The sequence below is a fragment of the Ursus americanus genome, unplaced genomic scaffold (assembly GCF_024610735.1).
Source record: "Ursus americanus isolate L20-20 unplaced genomic scaffold, mUrsAme1.1.p SCAF_118, whole genome shotgun sequence".
In the NCBI taxonomy this organism is placed as follows: Eukaryota; Metazoa; Chordata; class Mammalia; order Carnivora; family Ursidae; genus Ursus; species Ursus americanus.
In genome coordinates, this window is record NW_028273700.1 from 171,289 (window position 1) to 196,004 (window position 24,716).

The 24,716-nt window shown below is 37.2% G+C and overlaps 1 long non-coding RNA gene and 1 pseudogene across 1 annotated transcript in view; both read right to left on the minus strand.

Moving 5' to 3' along the window:
• Window positions 1-24,716, minus strand: part of LOC148106700 (uncharacterized) — a 111,649-nt gene that overhangs the window by 20,068 nt on the left and 66,865 nt on the right. The window contains exon 2 of the long non-coding RNA XR_015723612.1: window positions 5,655-5,705. This is a non-coding gene — a long non-coding RNA (uncharacterized LOC148106700). The remainder of the gene's footprint in view (window positions 1-5,654; window positions 5,706-24,716) is intronic.
• Window positions 22,069-23,453, minus strand: LOC123792856 (dnaJ homolog subfamily B member 6 pseudogene; annotated as a pseudogene).

Here is a 24,716-nt window from a genome sequence, read left to right on the forward strand (position 1 = left end):
GAACAAGACAGGGATGTCCACATTCACTGCTTTTATTCGACATAATAGTGAAAGTCCTAGCCACAGCAATTAGACACCAAAAAGAAATAAAAGGCAACCAAATCAGCAAGGAAGAAGTAAAACTTTCCTTATTTGCAGATAATTTGATACTCTATATGGAAATCCCGAAAGACTCCACCAAGAAACTGCTAGGACTGATATACAAATTCAGTAAAGCCACAGGATACAAAACCAACGTACAGAAATCTGTTGCATTTCTAAACACCAATAATGAAGCAGAAGAAAGAGAAATTAAGGAATCAATCCCATTTACAGTTGCACCAAAAACAATAAGCTACCTAGGAATAAACCTAGTCAAGGAAAGTGAAAGACCTGTATTCTGAAAACTATGAAGAACTGAGGAAAGAAATTGAAGACATCACAAAGAATTGGAAAGACATTCCATGCTCATGGATCAGAAGAACAAATATTGTTAAAACGTCTATACTACTCAAAGCAATCTACAAATTTAATGCAATCTGCAGATTTAATGCAGATTTAATGGGTATCAAAATACCACTAGCATTTTTCACAGAGCTAGGACAAACCATCCTAAAATTTGTATGGAACCACAAAAGACCCCAAATAACCAAAGCAATCTTGAAAAGGAAAAGAAAAGCTGGAGGCAAAACAATTCCTGACTTCATGTTATATTACAAAGCTACAATCATCAAAACAGTATGGTACTGGCAAAAAATAGACACAGAGATCAGTGGAAAAGACTAGAAAACCCAAAAATGAACCCACAATTATATGGTCAATTAATTTTCAACAAAACAGGAAAGAATATCCAATGGGAAAAAATTTCTTCAACAAATGGTGCTGGAAAAACTGGACAGCAACATGCAAAAGAATGAACCTGGACCACTTTCTTACACCATACACAAAAATAAACTAAAAATGTATGAAAGACCTAAATGTGAGACCTGAAACCCTGAAAATTCTAGAGGAGAACACAGGCAGTAATCTCTTTGACATGGGCCATAGCAACTCCTTTCTAGATATGTCTCCTGAGGCAAGGGAAAAAATTAAAAATTAACTATTGAGTCTACATCAAAATAAAAAGCTTCTGCACAGTGAATGAAATAATCAACATAACTAAAAGGCAACCTAAAGAATGGGAGAAGATATTTGCAAATGGCATATATGATAAAGGGTTAGTATCCAAAATATATAAAGAACCTATAAAACTCAACACCTCCAAAATGAATAATCCAAATTAAAAAATGGGCAGAAGACATGAATAGATATAATTCCAAAGAAGACATACAGATGGCCAACAGGCACATGAAAAGATTCTCATCATCATTTTTCATCAGGGAAATTGCAAATCAAAAGTACAATGAGATATCACCTCACACCTGTCAGAATAACTAAAATCAATAACAAGAAAAAACAGGTGATTGTGAGTATGTGGAGAAAGAAGAACCATTGTGTATCATTGGTGGGAATGCAAACTGGTGCAAACACAGTGGAAAACAGTTAAAAATAGAACTACCTTATCATCCAGTAATCACACTACTGGGTATTTACCAAAAAATACAAGAACACTAATTCAAAGGTGTACATGCACCCCTATGTTTATAGCAGCATTATTTACAATAGCCAAGATATAGCAGCAGCCCAAGTGTCCATCAATAGATGAATAGACAAAAAAGACATGGTATATATACAAATGTATATATATATATTTACTCTGCCATCAAAAAGAATGAAATCTTGCCATTTGCAACAACATGGATGGAGCTAGAGAGTATTATGCTAAGTGAAATATGTCAGTCAGAGAGACAAATACCATATGATTTCACTCACATGTGAAATTTAAGAAATAAAACAAAGAGTCAAAGGGGAAAAAAGAGAGAGAAAGGCAAACCAAGAAACAGACTCTTATTCATAGAGAATACACTGATAGTTACCAGAGGGGAAGTGGATGGAGGGATGGGAGAAATAGGTAATGGGGATTAGGAGCGCACTTGTTGTGATGAGCACAGGGTGATATATGGAAGTGTTAAATCACTATGTTGTACACCTGAAACTAATATAATACTGTATGTTAACTAACCAGAATAAAAATAAGAAGTTAAATAAAAAATAAAGTGTAAAATTAAAAAAAAAAAAAGAAATATGCCCACATAAATGTGGCCAAGTGATTTTTGGCCAAGGTGCAAAAGCAATTCAATTTAGTCAAGATAGTTTTTTCAGCAAATTGTGTTGCAACAATTGAACAGCAGTATACAAAGAAGATAAAACAAAAACACCCTCAACCTTAACCTTACACCTTATATAAAAATTTTCTCAAGGTGGATTGTAGATGTTAATGTACAATGTACATTTATGTACAGAGCCATAATTCACTTATAATACCATTTAAATTTAATTAATTAATTAATTTGGTAGTGGTATTTGTTTTTTATTGAGGTATAATTTACATAGAATGCAAGTCATTATTTTTACATTTTGAAATATGCACCACAATCAAAATATAATACAGTTCCATCATTTTTCCAAATTCACTTATGTCCCTTTTGTCATTATCCTTACTTCCCATACTCAGTCCCTGACATACAAAACCCTTCACTGAATTGTTTTCCATCCGTATAGTTTGGCACTTTCAGAATGTCATATAAACAGAACCAGACACTATGTAACTTTTTGAGTCAGCTAAGCAAATTCCTTTTACTTAGCATAATGCATTTGAGATTCCTCCATGTTTCTGTGTTATCAGAAGTGTATTCCTTTGAACAGCTAACTAGTATTCCACTGATGGATGTACAGCTGGAGATCATGTAGCTTGTTTCCAATTTTGGCAATTAGATTAAAGTGCTATAAGTATTTAGTTTATTCTTACTGTATTCTTAAATCCCCATTTAGAGTGAGGATGAATTCATGGAAATGGGAATGGTTGTAACAATTCACTCTTGTCAAACCATTACAATATAGCTTTTTTAGAGGTATTTTCCTGACAAAGCAATATACTACCTATCATCAAGGTATAGGTAAGTATTTCTTGTCTGATATCTTTGTCCATTTGAATTTTAAAAAGCAGCACAAGGAGAGTTGTATATGTCCATATATACTTACAAATAAGTCTGAAAAGATACCCTTGAAACCAATAGGTTTCTCCTGGTTAGGGGGAGAGGGAATAGAGGGTTTTATTTTACTTTTTTTTTTTTTTTTGCCTTTCTGGTATGTTTCCTTTAAAAAATCAACACATGCATCCTTTACTTTTATAACAAAAAAGAAATTTTAATAAAATGGATAGATAAATAAATAAATAAATAAATAAATAAATAAAATTTTAATAAATATGGATAATACCATACGGATATGGGCAAATGGGACTCTCATACATTACTAGAAGGAACAAAAATGTGACAGTCACTCTGGAAAATGATTTGGCAGTTTCCTATATAGTCAAACATAGACTTACCATATGACCTAGCAATCTCACTCCTGAGTCTCTACCCCAGAGAAATGAAAACTATGTCTAAGCAGTAATGTGTATATCAGCTGTATTTATAATTGCCCCAAACTGGAAAGAATCTAAATGTCATTCCATGAGCAAACACTGAACAAACTGTCGTACACTCATAAAATAGAATACTACTCAGAATAAAAAGAACAAACTATTGTTATACAGAACAACTTGGAAGACTCTCAAAGAAAGACATGATGCTGCATGAAAGAAGTCACTCTCAAAGGGTTACATATTGCATTATTTCATTTATATTGCATTCTGAAAAAGGCAAGACTATAAAGGTTGGAGAACAGATTGTCAGGATTTATGGGTGGAGGGAGAGATGACTATAAAGTGGTAGAATGAGGTAGCTATTTTTAGCGGTTGAAACTGTTCTGTGCCCAGATTGTGAAGGTGGCTACATGTATCAATACATATGCTAAAATTCACAGAACTTTACATCAAAATAGAAAAAAGTGCATTTTTGTATGATAATTTACAAATAATATTTAACATATTTTGGTAGGTTGGTATTTGTTTTAAATGTTAAATGTTAGGATGTCCACTGCTCTTTATTCTACCAGAATTGAAAACTCTAAATGTTTCCAGAGGCCAAATAGGTAAAATATATTTATGAAATTGAAGTTGTTCAGGTATAAGAAAATAGGGAATGATATGGACTGGGTTTGAAGTATAGAGTGTGTGCCCCAACGGAAGACATTCAAATCCAATTAAAAACAAGACGGTACATGCACACACACACACATACACATATTCACATGCACACACACACATGCACACCCCCCTGGGGCCCCCTGCTCTGAATGTTGTTTTTAGGTGACTTCATGCAATTTTATAACTTCGATCACATCTGAATAAATTTTCTCTTAATATCTGCTACCCAGATCTACTCTGAGTTCCAAATCTATATCTTCACATGATGTCTGGATATCTTCAACTACGTTTCCCACTGATACTCCGAAACTTAACATGTTCAAAAAATGAGGTCATAATTTTGCCTTTCACTCAAAACTTTATCCTTTTGCATTTACTATTATGTCTCCCTGGCATACTTTGTGATAGCACTCTGTACTTTTCTTTCTTAACACTTGGTTTAGAACTACTTTTTTGTGTATTTTGTTTATATCCTGTTTCCTTCACTAGATTGTAACATACATGTGGACAAGAACTATGTCTGTTTAGCTTACTGCCCTATTTCTAGAACCTGGTACATAGTAGGCATCAATAAATTTTTGTTGAATGAACAGGTATCATCATCTATCCAATCACTCAAGCCAAAAACTTGAGAGTCACCTTCTCTCACTTGTCATGTTTTCACTCACCAATGAGTTATTAACTCAAAGATTTTAACACCTCAATGACTCTCATATCTGTCTCCAGTGCTTCTGCCTGAGTTAATCTCACATAATTTCTGAAAACATACAAACATAGTTTTCTTTTAAAGGCCTAGTTCAGTATATAAAATTTCTTTTTATTTTTTAGGTTTCATAAGTTTTTAGTTAACATACAGTGTTATATTAGTTTCAGGTGTACAATTTAGTGATTCAACACTTCCATACATCACCCTGTGCTCATCACAAGTGCACTCCTTAATCCCCATCACCTATGTAACTCATCCCTCCACCTACCTCCCTTCTGGTAACCATCAGTTTGTTCTCTGTAATTAAAAGCCTGTTTCTTGGTTGGCCTCTCTGTTTCTTTTTTTTTCCCCTTTGACCCTTTGTTTTGTTTCTTAAATTGCATATATGAGTGAAATCATATGGTATTTGTCTTTCTCTGACTGACTTATTTCCCTTAGAATAATACTCTGTAGATCTAGCCACATCATTGCAAATGTCAAGATTTAATTCTTTTTTTATGGCTAAAAATCTTCCATTGTATATATACCACACCTTCTTCATCCACTCATCTATCGATGGACACGGGCTGCTTCTGTATTTTGGCTATTGTAAATAATGCTGCTATAAACATAGGGGGTGCATGTATCCCTAGATATGTCTCCTAAGGTAAGAGAAACAAAAGTAAAAATAAACTATTGGGATTTCATCAAAATAAAATCTTCTGCACAGTGAAGGCAACAATCAACAAAACCAAAAGACAACCTACAGAATGGGAGAAATATTTCCAAATGACTTACCTGATAAAAGGTTAGTATCCAAAATATTTAAAGACCTTCCAAACTCAACACCTAAAAAAAACCCAATTAAAAAATGGTCAGAAGACATGAACAGACATTTTTCCAAAGAAGACATCCAGATGGCCAACAGACACATGAAAAGATGCTCAGCATCACCCATCATAAGAGAAATACAAATCAAAACTACAATGAGATATCACCTCACACCTGTGAGAATGGCTAAAATTAACAACACAGGAAACATCAGATGTTGGCGAGGATGTGAGGAAAGGGGAACCTTTTGCACTGTTTGTGGGACTGACTGCAAACTGGTGCAGCCACTCTGGAAAACAATATGGAGGTTCCTCAAAAAGTTAAAAATAGAACTACCATCCAGCAATTCCACTACTGAGTATTTACCCAAAGAATACAAAATCCTTATATAAAATTTCTGAATAGGGTTACTCTCAGCTATTTCAACTATCATGGTAGCTTTGACAAGGAATTTTAAATTCCCATTGCCTTTATAGCTTATACCATACAGTTTCCTACTTAACTGTATTTATTTTGATAAGTAATAAAGTCTACTGTTACTAAATATCTGCTATGTGATAGGCAACAATATTATGTGATGTTTTTATTTTTATCATAATCCTAATTTTTCCAGCTGGGAACTGAGGCTTATAGAGGTTATGTAACTTTCCCAAGGCCACACAGTAAATGACAAGGACCGGATTCTAACCAAAATTTGTCTATCAGAGTGTCTGGGTTTGTTTGCTTGTTTGTTTTTACTACACCATTATTAACTCCAGTCATTAACAACTGTATTGTAATTGACCACATGTGACTAGCTCTTCATAATTCATCACATATTATCTCATTGAATCCTATTTCAAATGTCTGGGAATCTGAAACTTGGAGAGAAGTCCCTTACCAAAGTCACAGAGTAAGCTGGTGGATTCCAAGGCTTCTGACTCTCCGTCCTTAACTCTTTCCATTATATCATGCTGCCTTTGTAAGTACTCTCAGGCAGGAATCTCATTTCTTTCTCATGTTCTCCATAGCATTTAGCATAGAGTTGAGCATGGAGTAGTGGCTTAATGCGTTTATTGGTTTTATAACTTAACAAAATGCTCAGCTTTTATATATACAGCTTCCTGACAACCTGAGTGATAACATCTGTTCCTTTAGTTTCTCAGAAAGCAGAAAATTTCCTGAATTAATCTCTTAGTAGGTACATGAGCAACCCTTAATTCTCATTTTCAGATCATTAACACCTTAACACTCTCTACGGTCTTCTAAGCAGGATCATATTATCTTACTTTATGATCCCTTTTTCTAGTATTCGACTTAAATATCAGTTCAGAGAAATAGCAAAGTACTTTTCTACATACCTAAGAACCATCACTGATGTTCTCCTTTACAATATTCTTTGTACAATACACAGTGAATTAAAGATGGTTCTTGTCTCAACTATTAACATTTCATGTGGGGACTTTCTTTTAGTCTGTGGACACTAACACAGACATTGCTGCTACCAATCAAGTGACACTGTGCATTTTTTTTTTTGTGAGGAAGTATTCAATCTTGGGTGAAAGGGTATAGTGACAATGAGTCAGGAGCTTAAAAATGGCCCGCTCTGCTGCCAGCGTTGCTACAGAATCTCTTGGTGGAAAGCCCAGACCTCTTCCAGTAAACTGCTCAAAATGGTTGATTCAATTTTTTATTTGGTTGCCAATTTATTAAGTGGTTAAACTTGGACTGCATCTATCCAGCATTTAATTAATTAAAGCCAGTTTGAAATACCTTTAGAAACTTTACTAATTTCAATACACCAGGCTGGCACATTTATAAGCATCCAGCAATTGCTGAAATACTAAATCATCTTCACTAAGATGCTGTTGTTGCCAGCAGAACATTAATCAACTGAAGAGCTGATTGTTACGCTGAAAGAGTAAAAGCAATCCAACACATCTTCTCTCTCTCCCCACAGTTTGGGAGAAGGAGCAAAGTGGTGAGAATTACAGCTTCATAGAATTTCAGAGCTAGAAGGGTCCTCAGAGATTATTTATCATCCTTATTGTAAAATGGGGAAAGTGAGTTAGAACAGCGAGTTAGTAGCAAAGTCCAGATTAGATCACATGGCTCTAATGCATAAGTATTCTTCATTTCCAGAATGTTTTTTTTATGGAAAATGATTCTAACTTACTACTCACACTCTATACCTCCATAGAAAATACTGGGAGAAGAGTGCAATGATACTAAACGGCACCTGTGCATCTCATAGAAAATTGCTGGCCCACACTGCTGTTTTATTTTGTATCATATTGGTGCAAAACTCAGGACATAAGTTTTGAAGGTCTAATTTTAAAGTTATTGCTTTCTATTAAAATGAAAAGTAATCATTTTCCTCATCACCTTTATTCCTCATTTCTTACTATAGGTGCATCCCTGACATCTGAAGTATCAGGTCACAGTGGTACCTATAGTCACCGAATTATAAACAGTGGTTTAGACAAAAAGCATTTCTCTTTGGCATTGAACTTCAGGACAGGCATTTGTGGAAGCACTAAACCTCATTAGTATGCTAAGCAGAACAGAATGACAATTTCTATCCTCTGAGTCCACCAGTTGAATGCATGGCTCTGCATGTGGTAACATCAGCAGAAAAATAGAAGCCAGCTATCTATGCATAATGGGAAACCAACTCCCCCACAACATATCAACAGTCTATCAAAGAAAAAGAGAGAAAGGGGATCGGATTCAAAGTAACCCTGGACCAAGCCACGATAATAAATATGTCTGTGGTGCTCAAACTGGAGTGTTTATAAAAAACACCTGAGAAAATTACTAAAAATAGTCTGAATGTAGATAGAGGTATGTTTATAATGGATGAATTTTATTGTATGTAAATAATAACTTTATTTTAAAATTTTAAGCTATTAGGTCGTTTTGTGAAGGGGAAAAGGTCTTGTCCCCAAGACTATGTAGCCACAAAAGTAAGCTCGATGAAATCTTATTACAATAAGTAAATGGTAGAGATGTTAATAATTGACCTGAGGAAACACTAGGGACAAACATATTTAAAAGAGAAGAACCAATGAGCTCCTCTCAAAATTAGATAGTTTTATTCTTCAAGAAGCCAATTGGAAACACAATTGGTTATTACTTTTTTTCTATAGGTATGAGAAAAGAGGCTAAAACTTAACACATTGGTCAGTGACTATACAGATCACACGGGAAGGATTGGTAACAGAAGCCTAGACATGCTCATTAACATAAGGCAAGTACTAACTAGCAGATTCAATGCACACAACACAAGAAATTTCAGTCAGGTAGTTGAACAGAGCCTGATATTGGGGAAGTGTTAACAAACTATAGAAATTGGCCCACGTATATCAATTTCTTGGGTGAGTTTGTCAGCAGGAGGGTGACAGCCATAGGATTGAAGTTGAAAGTCATGACTCTATTATTATAGATGACAGGTATATGATTATCAGAAAGATTTCAATATAAAAGTACAAGCACAGGTTTGGAACAGGACAAGAACCATCAAAGGATCTGTAATTCAAGTTGGTAGCTTGGTCATGTAAGAAGCTGAAATGGGGAGACGTTACAAGAGTCTATTGAGATTATATTTTGATAGGAAATCCCAGGAATATATGAATCCTGACCTATCCAAACTATCCTTCCTTTCAATGAGATCCCTGAGGTAGATACAGGCACAAAGAAGACAAAGAAAATGAATCAAAATGCTTTATTGTTAGCTGAGAACTTGGAATCAAATATCAAATAAAAACTCTAGTAGGCCGGTGTGAGTGACATAGAAAAATCTCTCCCTCTCTCTCTCTCTCTGTTTCTTTCTCTCTTCCTCCTCTCTCCCTCCCTCTCTCTTCTAGCCTAAAGACTTAAGTGGCTTCCTTCCAAGCCCAAATCAGGACCTATGATGTTACCTTCCAATAACATGAAAGGCCACATCTCCCAATGCCATAGAAATGGAATCAAGGAGGAAAAACATTGTTCAGTACCTACAGCTAAGCTGACCTAGACTGTTTTCCCTAGACCCAGACATTATGTTTGAAAAAAGAAAGAGGACAGGAGAGAAAAAAGCAAGCTTCGGTTTCTCCTAGGAGGTACAGGTTGCCAGTCATCTTATCATTAAAAACACATATACCTGTCTCTTACTCTTCAACTATCTACAACCTAAGAGAACTCCCATTAAAAACTTTTTTATAGCTAAACTCAATGAACACTGTTCAGTCTTCATCTCATTTGACCTCTCCATGCAGCATTATACTTAGTGAAACAGACTCTTCCACCTTCCATGACACCACACTCGTCTTGCTTTCTTCCCATCTCTTTGAATTCCCTCTTTCAATATTATTTGGAAATTTCTCCCCCTCTACCCATTCTAAATGTTAAGAGTCTCTCAGAGCTTGGGCTTGAATTCTCTTATCTTCTTATGCTACATTTCAACTCCACCTGATTTCATTTGGTCCTATCCTTCAATTAGCAACTGTGTGCCTAGGACTTCCAATTTTATATCTTCGGATCAGACTTTTTTTAAAAGATTTTATTTATTTATTTATTTATTTGACAGAGAGAGAGAGAGAGCTAGCCAGCGAGAGAGGGAACACAAGCAGGGGGAGTGGGAGAAGAAGAAGCAGGCTCCCAGTGGAGCAGCCTGATGTGGGGCTCGATCCCAGAACTCCCGGGATCACACCCTGAGCTGAAGGCAGACACTTAACGACTGAGCCACCCAGGCGCCCTGGATCAGACTTTTTATCTGAGCTCATATCTACACACACAATCTTTGTGAGACATCACTTAGGTATTTACTCATTGGCATTTCCTAGTTTGAGCCATCATGATTACTTGTGTTGGAGTTGTTATTGGAGAGAAAGTGAGCAGTGAGTTTCCCTGCTCCCATTCTTATCCCCTTGTAATCTATCCTTCATATAACAGCTAGCTTCAAAATACAAAATTAAATCATGCTTGTCCACCACCTTAAACATCCCAGTGGCTTCCCAATTAGCCCAGAATAAAACTGAAGTTCTAACCATGGTCCACAGAGGCCCTGCTTAATCTTCTTCTTTTCAAACTTTCCAACTTAATCCCATACAATTCTGGCCCCTTATTCATTCGGCTTTAGCTGCACCAACTTCATTTCCATTATGAATAAAAACACCAACCTCTTTTCTGCCTCAAGGTTTTCACTCATACTGTTTCCTTTGTTTGAAATACAACCTATATAAACTCTTTCCCCCAATTATCTGTACCTAGAACAGTGTGTGGAAAAAAGTAGCCACTACACAAGTATTTCTTGAGTGAATATATCTCAGACGTTTCTTTATATTAATAACAATATTTTAACTCATTTTTTATTCTTTTCAATGTCCTAATTATTAATTCTACAATAGTATTGTTTTGATCTTTGATTTGATTCCTGAGCTCTGCACTCTACCTTATCATGTCATTTTGTTGTTTTATCATTTTTCTTTGAGTCCTTGTTTTATCAGATTCATGCAATGTATTTATTAGGGTATATTCAAAACTGTTGTAACAAAAAGACCCCAAAAAACAGTAGCTCAAACAAGATAGAATTTTATTCTACTTCATATTACAGTCCACAGGTAAGGTGGTATGGGGCTGGTAGGACAAATTGTGTAGTTTCAATGTCTGTGTCTAAGCAGGCTTCTCCAGTTACCATTTTCATATCTATAGCCAGTAAGAAGGGGAAAGGATAAGGGGAGCATACTCATTGTTTTCAAGAGGAGGATCTGAAAGTGAAGCATATTACTTTTTACGATGTCCTATTGGCCAAAACTTAATTATATGGCTACCTATAGCTGTAACAAAGGCTGAGCAATGTAATTTTCTAACTGTGCAACCATATGCCCAGGAGAAACACAGGAATTTTATTACTAGAGGAAGATGAGGAGGTGATCTTCAGTATTTGTTATATATTTTCTTCCATATTTAGTTCTTTTGACTACTTTTCCCCTAGTGTGTTTGAATATTTGCTATGGTATTTCTTTTCACCTTGCTCTTATATGTTAACATGGGTAATCCTACCTATTCTAGACCTCCTTTTTTGCACTAATAAAATGTTGACAGCTTAAAGTTCTTTCTACCTATATATTATGCTCTAAATTTGCATTCATCAAACTTTAACTTACATAAGAGTCACTCGGAGGGCTTGTTAAAATACAAATTCCCAGGTCTTAACCCAAGATTCTAACTCAATAGTTCTGAGGAGGGGCCCATGAATTTCCATTCCTAAGTTTGGGGGCAGGTGAATACAAATGGGAAGCTCAGTTAAGATTTGTGCACAGCCTCAGTTGGAGTACCTGGGTTCTTTCTTCTGAAATTTGTTAAATTGTTGGTATGAGACTATTCTACCTGTTCGGGAGTATAACTTATTCCTGATTGTATATTTCTAAGCCACAAATTGTTTTTATAATTTGACATGAAGTTCTGAAAAAGAGCAAGCCCTGTTTGTTTTTCCTACCTTTGTGTAGTGGTAGACAAGGATTTCTACTATTAAGAGTTTTCCCTTGATTTTTTTCCCCAGGCTTCCTACTCATACCTTCCTCTCCAAGATATTATTTATTCACATTCTTATCCCAGTACTCCCCTTCATCATCCCACGGTTTCTTTATATCATTTATAGCTATATGGAATTAACTTGTGATTATTTCTTCACAATAGAATGTAGGTTTCATGAGGGTAGAGACTGTATATGGCTAACTCACTTGACAAACACTTGAACAGTGTTTGGCACAGAACCGGTACCCAATATTTTTGAATGAATGAACAGATAAATAAACAAAGAATAGTTTTGGTTAAGAAATAGCTTAGCTTCTTCTAAAGAAAAATATGCCTCAAACCACACTTTATTTTTTCAGGGTCTTGGGGAGAAGAGTCTACAAAAGAAGTAGCAGGAGAGAAGGCCAAAGTTTCTGAGGACACCAGCTGAAAGTACACTCATCATTACAAACAAAAATGAGGAAGAAATAGGGAAAGAGAAGAAAAAGATGTTATCTCTCCACACTTTTAGAAGAAAACGTTCTCCCAAGTGAACTGCCATTTAAAATCCACCCTCTAGAAAGATGGCTATCTGAACAAAGCTCACTTTTCCTCTACTAACTCCAAATTATCTGCCTCACCTGGATCAAATGGCACCTATAGCCTGGAGACAAATGAAGTTCTTGATACTGTGATAATTATAGTAAAAAGAATTGGTGCTGGGCCTTTTATACTGTGAGCTAAACAAGTGCCTAAAGATCAATATCAAAAAGCTCTATGGTATGGATCTACATTGATGTATAGATGCAGGAGGCCAAATATGTGAACAATTTCAGCTCTGGCAGGAGAAAAAAACGTATGGAAAGTAACCAAATTAATCTAACAATAGGGGAACAATACCTGAAGTGAAAAAAAAGTCTGCATATGAAATATAGTAGTTAATGTAAGTGGATAATAATAGCCTATTTAGAAATGGGTAACATAAATGTTAATGTTAAATAAGGAATTTTTAAACGGAAGTTCCATGTTTCTATGTCTAGACTAAAAGTACTACCTCATTTATGAAAAATAAGAGTTATAGATAAAAAAGGAGTGCAAATGGAGAAGTAAACACATTCTAAAGATCTTATTAGGGAAAGTATGAATTTAGTAGAGAGAGAAAAGTGAAAGTATTCCAAATAAATGAGAAAATATTCTAAATAAAAACATTGGAGTAGCTGAAATCCTAATAGGGAGGAAATCACGTTTTCAAATAATAGTGGAGGCTTATGTATTTGGAAGTTGAGGTAACCTTTAATGAAATGGTAAAGCATATTAGAGCTCACGAATTAACAAAGGAAAGACTGAATTAATAGCTTGACCAAATTAGTAAACTTGGGCAAAACGATGTAAAATAAATACTATGTTTATTATAAAAGATGTATTAAATAATATGTAAGAAATTAAATAAAGTGTATCAAACATCATACAAAATGTGGATAATCTCAATTATCTCTTTAGAAGACAGAACCTGTAAAATTGAGTAAAAAATCATCTAGGCATGTGTTGTTTACAAGAAAGAAATAAAATGGGATTGAAAAAAGATGGTGGAGGAGTAGCGGTCCCCTTTCTCAGCTGGTCCCCTGAGTCGAGCTGGATATGTACCAGACCATCCGGAAAACCCATGGAATCAGCCTGAGATGCAGGAAGATACATCTGGATCTCTACAGATGAACATCTCCAGCACTGAGTATAGAGGTACGAAGCGGGGAGCCGTGAATCCGGGCACAGATATCGGAAGATAAATGAAGGGGGAGGGAGCCGCCACGTTCAGGTGCAGGGAAGCGGTAGCCACCTGCACTGGGGAGAGGGCCAGACGGACCGGCACCGCGAGACCAGACTGAGACCTGAGCCTGGGAATGCACGCGTGTGACCAGACTGAAAACCGGAGCTCCGGAGCGCTCAATGGAACCGGACTAAAACCTGGAGCTCGGGAGCACACGCGCCTCCAAACTGAAAACTGGAGCTCCTGAGCACTCACTAGAACCAGACTGATACAGGGTGCTCAGGAGCGTGCGCGTGACTAGACTGAAAACCGGCGCTCCAGAATGCGCTCTGGGGCTCACAACCCAGGACGCTGCAGGGTTTTTGGCAGCACCGACAGAAACAGAGTTAAAGTGGCCAACAGGGGCGCCTGGGTGGCACAGCGGTTGGGCGTCTGCCTTCGGCTCAGGGCGTGATCCCGGCATTATGGGATCGAGCCCCACATCAGGCTCCTCTGCTGTGAGCCTGCTTCTTCCTCTCCCACTCCCCCTGCTTGTGTTCCCTCTCTCGCTGGCTGTCTCTATCTCTGTCAAATAAATAAATAAAATCTTTAAAAAAAAAAGTGGCCAACAGAGCTCAGTGGAGAGCAGACTGTGATCTCTCTGTTCTGAGACAGAGGCTGGGATACGGCCACTGCTGCTCTGACTCTCAGAAGAGCCACAGAATGGGGGGTGGGGGAATGGGATAGACTGGTGATGGGTAGTAAGGAGAGCACATATTGCATGGTGCACTGGGTGTTATACGCAACTAATGAATCATCGAACCTTGCATCAGAAACCAGGGATGTACTGTATGGTGACTAACATAATGTGATAAAAAAACATTAAAAATATATATATATATATATAAAAAGAGCCACAGAAAACTGCTAGGGAAAGCCACCAGAGAGCAAAAGCCCAGAAATACCAGTTCACATTGTGCTCATGCCCATCCACCCTCGCAGGGGATGGGGAGACTCTACCCAAACAGGGTTGCCTGAGTATCAGCGCGGCAGGCTCCTCCCCCAGAAGGCAGGCTGAAAAATGAAGAAGCCCACATCCCTAAGGTCCCTATAAAACAAGAGCACACTGCATGGGTCCTGGTCAATAATTTGGGCTCTGTTCATCCCCGCAACCTCTCCTCACCACAATGACGACGAGGAGAAATCCCCCCAACAAAGATAAGATACAGAGACTGTGGCCTCTGCCACAGAACTGATGGATATGGATATAACCAAATTATCAGAAATGGAGTTCAGAGTAACAATGGTCAAGATGATGTGTAGACTTGAAAAAAAATATTAACGAAAATATTAACGAGAATAGAGAATCTCTAAGGGCGGAAATGAGAGTGAATATGGCAGAAATTAAAAATGCTATGAATCAAATGCAGTCTAAACTAGACGCTCTGACACCCAGGGTAAATGAGGCAGAAGAACGAATTAGTGAATTGGAGGATGGGATGGTAGAAGAGAAAGTTAAAACGGAAACTTGGCTCAAAAAAATCCAATCTCAAGAATGTAGATTATAGGAGATTACTGACTCAAGGAAACGTTCCAATGTCAGAATCATCGGCATCCCCAAGGGGGTGGATAAAGAGAGAGGTCTAGAAGAGATATCTGAACAAATTGTAGCTGAAAACTTCCCTAATCTAGCAAAGGAAACAAGCATTCCTGTGCAAGAGGCAGAGAGGACCCCTCCCAAGGTCAACCACGACAAACCTATACCACATCACGTCATAGTGCTATTCGCAAACATTAGATCCAAGGATATAGTATTGAAAGCAGCCAGGGAAAAGAAATTTCTCACATACAGAGGCAAAGGTATCAGAATTACTTCAGACCTGACTACACAGACCTGGAATGAGAGGAAGGGTTGGCAGTGCATTTTTAAAGCTCTATCTGAGAAGAACATGCAGCCAAGGATCCTTTATCCAGCAAGGCTGTCATTCAGAATTGATGAAGAGATAAGGACCTTTCAGAATCGCCAGTCACTGACCAATTTCGCAACGACGAAAACAGCCCTACAGGAGATATTAAGGGGGGTTCTATAAAAGTAAAAAGGCCCCAGGAGTGATACAGAACAGATTTTTACAATCTATAGAAACAAAGACTTTACAGGCAACATGACATCATTAAAATTATATCTCTCAATAATCACTCTCAATGTGAATGGCCTAAATGCTCCCTTAATGCCACAGGGTTGCAGACTGGATAAAAAGACATGACCCATCCATTTGCTGTCTACAAGAAACTCATCTTGAACCTAAAGATACATCCAGACCGAAAAAGGGATGGAAAACCATTTTTCATGCCAATGGATCTCAAAAGAAAGCTGGGGTAGCAATTCTCATATCAGACAGATTAGATTTTAAACTAAAGACTGTAGTTAGAGATACAGAAGGGCACTATATGATTCTTAAAGGATGTATCCAACAAGTGGATATGACGATTATAAATATCTATGCCCCCAACACGGGAGCAGCAAGATACACAAGCCAACTCTTAACCACAATAAAAAGACATATAGATAAAAATACATTAATAGTAGGGGACATCAACACTCCACTATCAGCAATAGACAGATCACCTAAGCAGAAAATCAACAAAGAAACAAGAACTTTGGATGCCATACTGGAACAGATGGACCTCATAGATATATATAGAACACTATACCCCAGAACCAAATAATACTCATTCTGTTCTAATGCCCATGGAACATTCTCAAGAATAGACCATGTTCTGGGTCACAAAACAGGTCTCAACCAATACCAAAAGACTGAAATTATTCCCTGCATATTCTCAGACCACAATGCTTTGAAATTGGAACTCAATCACAAGGAAAAATTTGGAAGAAACTCAAACACTTGGAGACTAAGAACCATCCTGCTCAAGAATGATTCGATAAACCAGGAAATCAAAAATCAATTTAAACAATTTATGGAGACCAACGAGAATGAAACCACAACAGTCCAAAACCTATGGGACACTGCAAAGGCAGTCCTAAGGGGGAAATACATAGCCAACCAAGCCTCACTCAAAAGAATAGAAAAATCTAAAATGCAGTTTTTATATTCTCACCTCAAGAAGCTGGAACAGCAACAGAGGGACAGGCCTAATCCACACATGAGAAATCAGTTGATCAAGATTAGAGCAGAGATCAATGAAATAGAAACCAGGAGCACAGTAGAGCAGATCAACAGATCTAGAAGCTGGTTCTTTGATAGAATAAATAAAATAGATAAGCCACTGGCAGGACTTATACAAAAGAATAGAGAAAGGATCCAAATTAATAAAATTATGAAAGAAAAGGGAGAGGTCACAACCAACACCAATGAAATAGGAAGGATTATTAGAAACTTTTATCAACAGCTTTATGCCAATAAATTAAGCAACCTGGGAGAGATGGAGGCCTTCCTGGAAAACTATAAACTACCAACACTGAAACAAGAAGAAATTGATTTTTTAAACAGACCAATTAATTATGAAGCGATTGAAGCAGTGATTAAAAACCTCCCAAAAAACAAGAGTCCAAGGCCCAACGGATTTCCCGGGGGATTCTCTGAAACATTCAAAGAAGAAATAATACCTATTCTCCTGAAGCTGTTTCAAAAAATAGAAACAGAAGGAAAGCTACCAAACTCATTCTATGAGGCCAATATTACCTTGATCCCCAAACCAGGCAAAGACCCCATCAAAAAGGAGAATTACAGACCGATTTCCCTAATGAATATGGACTCCAAAATCCTCAACAAGATCCTGGCTAATAGAATCCAACAGTACATTAAAAGGATTATCCATCATGACCAAATGGGATTCATCCCTGGGATGCAAGGGTGGTTCAACATTCGCAAATCGATTAACGTGATACATCATATCAACACGAAAAGACTCAGGAACCATATGATCCTCTCAATTGATGGAGAAAAAGAATTTGACAAAATACAGCATCCTTTCCTGATTAAAACCCTTCAGAGTGTAGGGATAGAGTGTACATTCCTCAATTCCATAAAAACCATCTATGAAAAGCCTACAGCAAATATCATTCTCAATGGGGAAAAGCTGGAAGCCTTTCCCTTAAGATCAGGAAAATGACAAGGATGCCCACTCTTGCCACTATTATTCAACATAGTACTAGAAATCCTTGCAACAGCAATCAGACAACAAGAAGGGATAAAAGGTATCCAAATCGGCAAAGAAGAGGTCAAACTGTCTCTCTTCGCAGATGACATGATACTCTATATGGGAAACCCAAAAGACTCCACCCCCAAACTACTAGAAGTTATAGAGCAATTCAGTAATGTGGCAGGATACAAAATCAATGCTCAGAAATCAGTTGCATTTCCATACACGAACAATGAGACCGAAGAAAGAGAAATTAGGGAATCCATTCCATTTACAATAGCACTAAAAATCATATGTTATCTCAGAATTAACTTAACCAGAGAGGTAAAGGATCCATATTCTAGAAACTACAGATCACTCTTGAAAGACATTGGAGAAGACACAAAAAGATGGAAAAATATTCCATGCTCATGGATTGGGAGAATAAACATAGTTAAAATGTCTATGCTACCCAGAGCAATCTACACTTTCAATGCCATCCCGATGAAAGTACCAATGACATTTTTCAAAGAACTGGAACAAACAGCCCTTAAATTTGTGTGGAACCAGAAAAGACCCCGAATCGCCAATGAATTGTTGAAAAGGGAAAAACAAAGCTGGGGGCATCACGTTGCAGGATTTCAAGCTATACTACAAAGCTGTGATCACAAAGACAGCATGGTACTGGCACAAAAACAGACACATAGACCAATGGAACAGAATAGAGAACCCAGAAATGGACCCTCGGCTCTTTGGGAACTAATCTTTGACAAAGCAGGAAAAAACATTCAGTGGAAAAAAGACAGTCTCTTCAATAATTGGTGCTGGGAAAATTGGACAGCTACATGCAAAAGAATGAAACTTGACCACTCTCTGACACCATACACAAAGATAAAGTCCAAATGGATGAAAGACCTCGGTGTGAGACAGGAATCCATCAAAATCCTAGAGGAGAACATAGGCAGCAACCTCTTTGACATTGGCCACAGCAACTTTTTTCATGACACATCTCCAAAGGCAAGAGAAACAAAAGATAAAATGAACTTGTGGGACTTCATCAAGATAAAAAGCTTCTGCACAGCCAAGGAAACAGTCAAAAAAACTAAGAGGCAGCCCACGGAATGGGAGAAGATATTTGCAAATGACACTACAGATAATGGGCTGGTATCCAAGATCCTCAAAGAACTTCTCAAACTCAATACACGTGAAACAAATAATCAAATCAAAAAATGGGCAGAAGATATGAACAGACACTTTTCCAACAAAGACATACAAATGGCTAACAGACACATGAAAGAATCTTCAAAATCACTAGCCATCAGGGAAATTCAAATCAAAACCACAGGAGATACCACCTTACGCCAGTTAGAATGGCAAAATTTGACAAGGCAAGAAACAAGAAATGTTGGCGAGGATGTGGAGAAAGGGGATCCCTCTTACACTGGTTGGTGGGAATGCAAGTTGGTACAGCCACTTTGGAAAACAGCGTGGAGGTCCCTTAAAAAGTTAAAAATTGAGCTACCCTATGACCCAGCCATTGCACTACTGGGTATTTACTCCAAAGATACAGACGTAGTGAAGTGAAGGGCCATATGCACCCCAATGTTCATAGCAGCATTGTCCACAATAGCTAAATGGCAAAATCGTGGAAGGAGCCGAGATGCCCTTCAACAGATGACTGCATTAAGAGGATGTGGTCCATATATACATTGGAATATTACTCAGCCATCAAAAGGAACGTTTTATCAACATTTGGTGCAACATGGACGGGACTGGAGGAGATAATGCTAAGCGAAATAAGTCAAGCAAAGAAAGACAATTATCATATGGTTTCATTCATTTATTGAGCATAAGAAGTGGGAAGATCGGTAGGAGAAGGAAGGGAAGAATGAAGGGGGAGTAAACAGAAGGGAGAATGAACCATGAGAGACTATGGACTCTGGGAAACAAACTGCGGGCTTCAGAAGAGAGGGGGTAGGGGATTGGGATAGGCCGGTGATGGGTTTTAAGGAGGGCACGTTTTGCATGGAGCACTGGGTGTTATACGCAAATAATGAATCATGGAACTTTACAGCAAAAACTAGGGATGTACTGTATGGTGACTAACATATTATAAAAAAGAAAGCAATGAAATGAAAAGGGGTAAAATATAAGGGGCTGTGCATAGTCATTCATTCAACAAATAATTTATGGAATGCTTAGTATGGACCAGGCACTTTTCCAATTCCTGGGGACACAGCACAAAATAAAACAAAATTTCTGTTTTCATTGAGCTTGCGTTCTTGTAGCAGATACAGGCAATAAATTAATAAAGACATAGTAAGCGGTGGTAAGTGCTAAGAAGAAAACTAGAGAGGCATAAAGGGACAGAATAGCAGAGTGAGAATGTAAGGTAGAGCCTCATTGACAAGGAGATTTTCACTGAAACCTGAATGAAGAGCTCAAGCAAAACATGCAAGTACTAGGTGGAAGAATATATTCAAAGCAGTGGGCACATCAAATGCAAAGGACCCAAGACCAAAACATTCTTGGGATTTTTGAAGGACAGCAAGGAAGTTGATATGGCTAGAGTACAGGGCCAGGACAAGGATTAGGCACTCACACGACCCTGAGAATGAATGCTTCATTAAATTTTGTGTATTGGGTTCCTCTTTTGCCTCACTCTAGTCCTGGCCCTGGTAAGGTGGAATGAGCAAGGGGGAAAAAATGACCTGGAAATATTGCAGATTTTGAAGAGATACGATATTATCTCACTTATCATTTAACAGAACCACTCTGGTTTTTCTGAGGAGATAGAATGTAGGGAGAACAGTAACAGAAACAAGAAAACCTGTTAGGTTATTAAGGTAATAAAGGTGAGAGATAACGTGAGCTTTGATAGGGTAGTAGCAGTGCAGGTCATAAAAGGGGGTTGTATTCTATATATAATTTGAGTGGCATAGCCAAAAGAACTTCTTGATAGATTACATGTGAGGTGTTAGAGAAAGAAAAGACTCAAGGATAGACATAACAACTAGAATAATGGAGTTGTCACTTATGTAAAAGGACAGTGGTATAGAAGGTTTGGAAAGAAAGGATAAAGGAATGAAGACTTTAGGGTTTTTTTGTTTTGTTTGCACCAAACACCTTTGCATATTTTTAGGCAAATGACAAATATCCAGTTTACCAGCTTTACTTTTTTAAACCTAAGCTTAATGTTACATGTTTAAACAATGTTTAAAAGTTACTAAATTGTCAGCATTCATTCACAACTAGAAAAGCATGCTCAATTTATATTAAATGAAAAATCTATTACCATTAATGTGTTAATATCTCTTGCTATTAAATACTGACAAAAATTGAAATTATTTTTGCAGGAGATTCATCGTGGCAATGTTAACTTCACAGCAGGCTGACTCTACTTGGCTCACATTTGAAACACAATGAAAAGCAGGTCCATGCTGGTGTTAGTGTAAGAGTCATGGCCACCTTGGATTACGTTTAATAAAAAAGCAAAGTGCATTCAGAGATTTACAACAATTTTAAAGACAAAAACAAAAAACAACAAAAAAAAAACCCCAACAAAAACAAACCAAAAAAAAAAAAATATCGCCCCAAATAATGGTCCTATTATGTGGTCCCAACAATCAACTCAAAAGTCTATGACAAATAGGGCTTCAATGTGTATAAATTATTTAGATTAGGTACAGTTATGCTGAAAGTTGAGTTCATTTGAAATCTTCAAAAAAATGTTCCTGTTAATCCTCAATGGTGCCAGTTATAGGTGACATTTCTGTTACATGTGCACATCGATTTTTTTATTATGTTCAATCAGCCAACATATACTACATCATTAGTTTTTGATGTAGTGTTCAACAATTCATTAGTTGCATATAACACCCAATGCTCATCATAACACGTGCCCTCCTTAATACCCATCACCCAGTTACCCCATCCCCCATCCCCCTCCCTTCTGTAACCCTAAGACATGTGTGCATTGAGTTGCTTGTTATCCAAGTGTAGCAGCTGCTCCTTACCATTTATCATTAAGGACTCAGCTGTTTTCTTCAACTTTTACTCTTTCTTCACCACTCTCAATAATTCTCTTTGTAGTGATTTTTCTATTAACCAGTTTAGTGAAGTCGATATAGATTTGAAGTTGCCCATCCCACTACCACCAAATGCCATGGAAAAGAATGAAGTGAGGCCATGACCTGGTTACCTGAAGGAAGTCAATTCTGTATCAAAAGAAGAAAACCCTCTCCAGAAGACAGAAATCCACTGAAGGCAGAGAAAAATGACCCTGTTCCTCAGCTCCTGCTTCCACGGGGGGACCTCTTCTACTCCCAAAAAAGGCCTCAAATGGGTCTTAGAAGAAGTTTCATGAGAACAGACCCCTTCCTCCAAAAAATTCTCTGAAGATGTCATCTAAGTTACAGAATGTGAAGCCAAACTCAAATGGGTGGTCAAAATGAGCTCCTCCTCCACCTCCATCATTTAATCCTTCTTTGCTGTATTTGTCATAGATGTCCCATTTTTTAGCATCTCATAACACTTCATATGTCTCAGCTACTTGTTTGAATTTTCTCTATGCTTCCTCTTTATTCTCAGCGTTTTTATCTGTTGGAGTGAGTCCAAGGACAGGCAGCCGACAGGACTGGTGGCAGCTCCTCACACACTTTCCTTTCTCTCCTCAAGACTTTAGTTTTAAATATGTGAAGCTTCAGATGTCCGTTAAACATTCAAGTGAATGTGCCAATTGACTATATACATCTGGATTTGAGAGAAGTCCAGGCTGGAGAAATAAATTTTGGAGATGTGTCAAGATACAAATATTATATAAAGCAATAAGATTGGATAACATCACCTAAGGTATGAGTATAGAAAAAAGAAAATGTCTGAGATCCAAACTCGAACCTTAACATTTGAAATTATCTTGCCACCATAAACAATGAAAAAGGGGGACAAATATATATGCAATGACAGTTTTCAGACTTTGGAAAACAAGAGCAAAGGATTGGGACCTCTTAAACAAGGAAAACAAATAAAGTGGACCCTATTACTATTTTGTGCTTGGAGACACCTTCTGGATCATGGTGCTGAGAGAGTACCAAGCAGAACACATCAGTCTGAGTTGACAGGACAGATAATTGAGTTGGAGGATGCTTGGGGTGCTAGAACTTTGGGGCTGGAGACCTGAGGAGGGGAGAATTAGTCAGGAAAATCTCTCCAGAAATTTGCATAGGGGTCTTCGTAAACCTTTGGTTAAACATCAATCCACACATGTATATGATGAAACCCCCACAATACAAATCAAATAACTACCCAGAGCTCACACAGAACTGAGAGCTATGTGAGTTCCAACCAACCAGAGTAAAAATACCTCTGATAAATGTTGGACATTCAGTGGAAACTCCAAAAAGAGCCATACCTTCATAAATTAGCCATAAAGAAAAGGCTTTCTGGACTTTTTCTTGCAGAACTTAAAAAAAGAAATCTCAAGAAATTACCTTGATACAATAGTTTATCAAAATTTAACACTCTTTAAAAAGACAACAAAATCCATTGTTCAAAAATAGTAATTCTCATAGTCTAACAGCCAATGAAAAATTATCAGGCATGCAAATGTTACTCAAACCAGGAGGAAAATTGTAGAATAGAAACAGTCACAGAAATGTTAGAGATAATGTACTCAGCAGGCAAATACCTTAAGCAAGTATGATAAATATTATAATATGCTCAATAATTTAAAGAAAAACATGCATACACGGCACCTGGGTGGCTCAGTTGGTTAAGTGTCTGCCTTCAGCTCAGGTCATGATCCCTTTGCCCCTCCTCCCACTCATCCTCTCAATCTCAATCTCTCTCTTTCTCTCTCTCTCTCTCAAATAAATAAATAAAAATTAAAAAAAAGAAAAACATGCATACAATGAAAATCACAATGAGACAGGACTAACACACCTGTTAGAGTAGCTAAAAATTTTTTTGAATAACAATACCCAAGTGCTGATGCAGATTTGGAGCAATTGAAACTGACACATTCCTGGTGAGCAATGGTATAGCCACTTTGGAAAACAATTTGAAATTTTCTTATAAAGTTAAATGTACACTTATTATATGACCTAGGAATCCTATTAATAGGTATTTGCTCACTAGAAATAAAAACTCATATTTACATAAATACCTGCATATAAATATGTAGAGCAACTTCATTCAATTGCCCTAAGTTGGGAAAAATTAAAATGTCCTTCAAATTGCAAGTGAACACAATAGAAACAAACCACTGAAACATACAAAACCACAGGTGAATCTCAAATATATTATATTAAGCTAAAGAAGCCAGATTGAAAAGCTTACATACTGTATGATTCTGTTTATAGGGCATTCATGAAACTCCTAACTATAGGGACAGAAATCAGACCAGTGGTTGCCAGGGTCTGGGGATGTTGACAAGAGTAATCTACAAAGGATTTGCATGAAGGAATTTTAGGAGTATCCTGATTATGGTGGTGGTTATGTAGTTCAGTATCCTGATTATGATGGTGGTTATACAGTTTGATACATTTGTCAAAACTCAAAGAATCGTACATCAAAAACTATAAATTGTAGCTGTACATATTAAAAATAAATTTTAATTGTTTAGAAATAATAATAATGTATTTTGGAATTATAATCTTTGACAACAATAATGC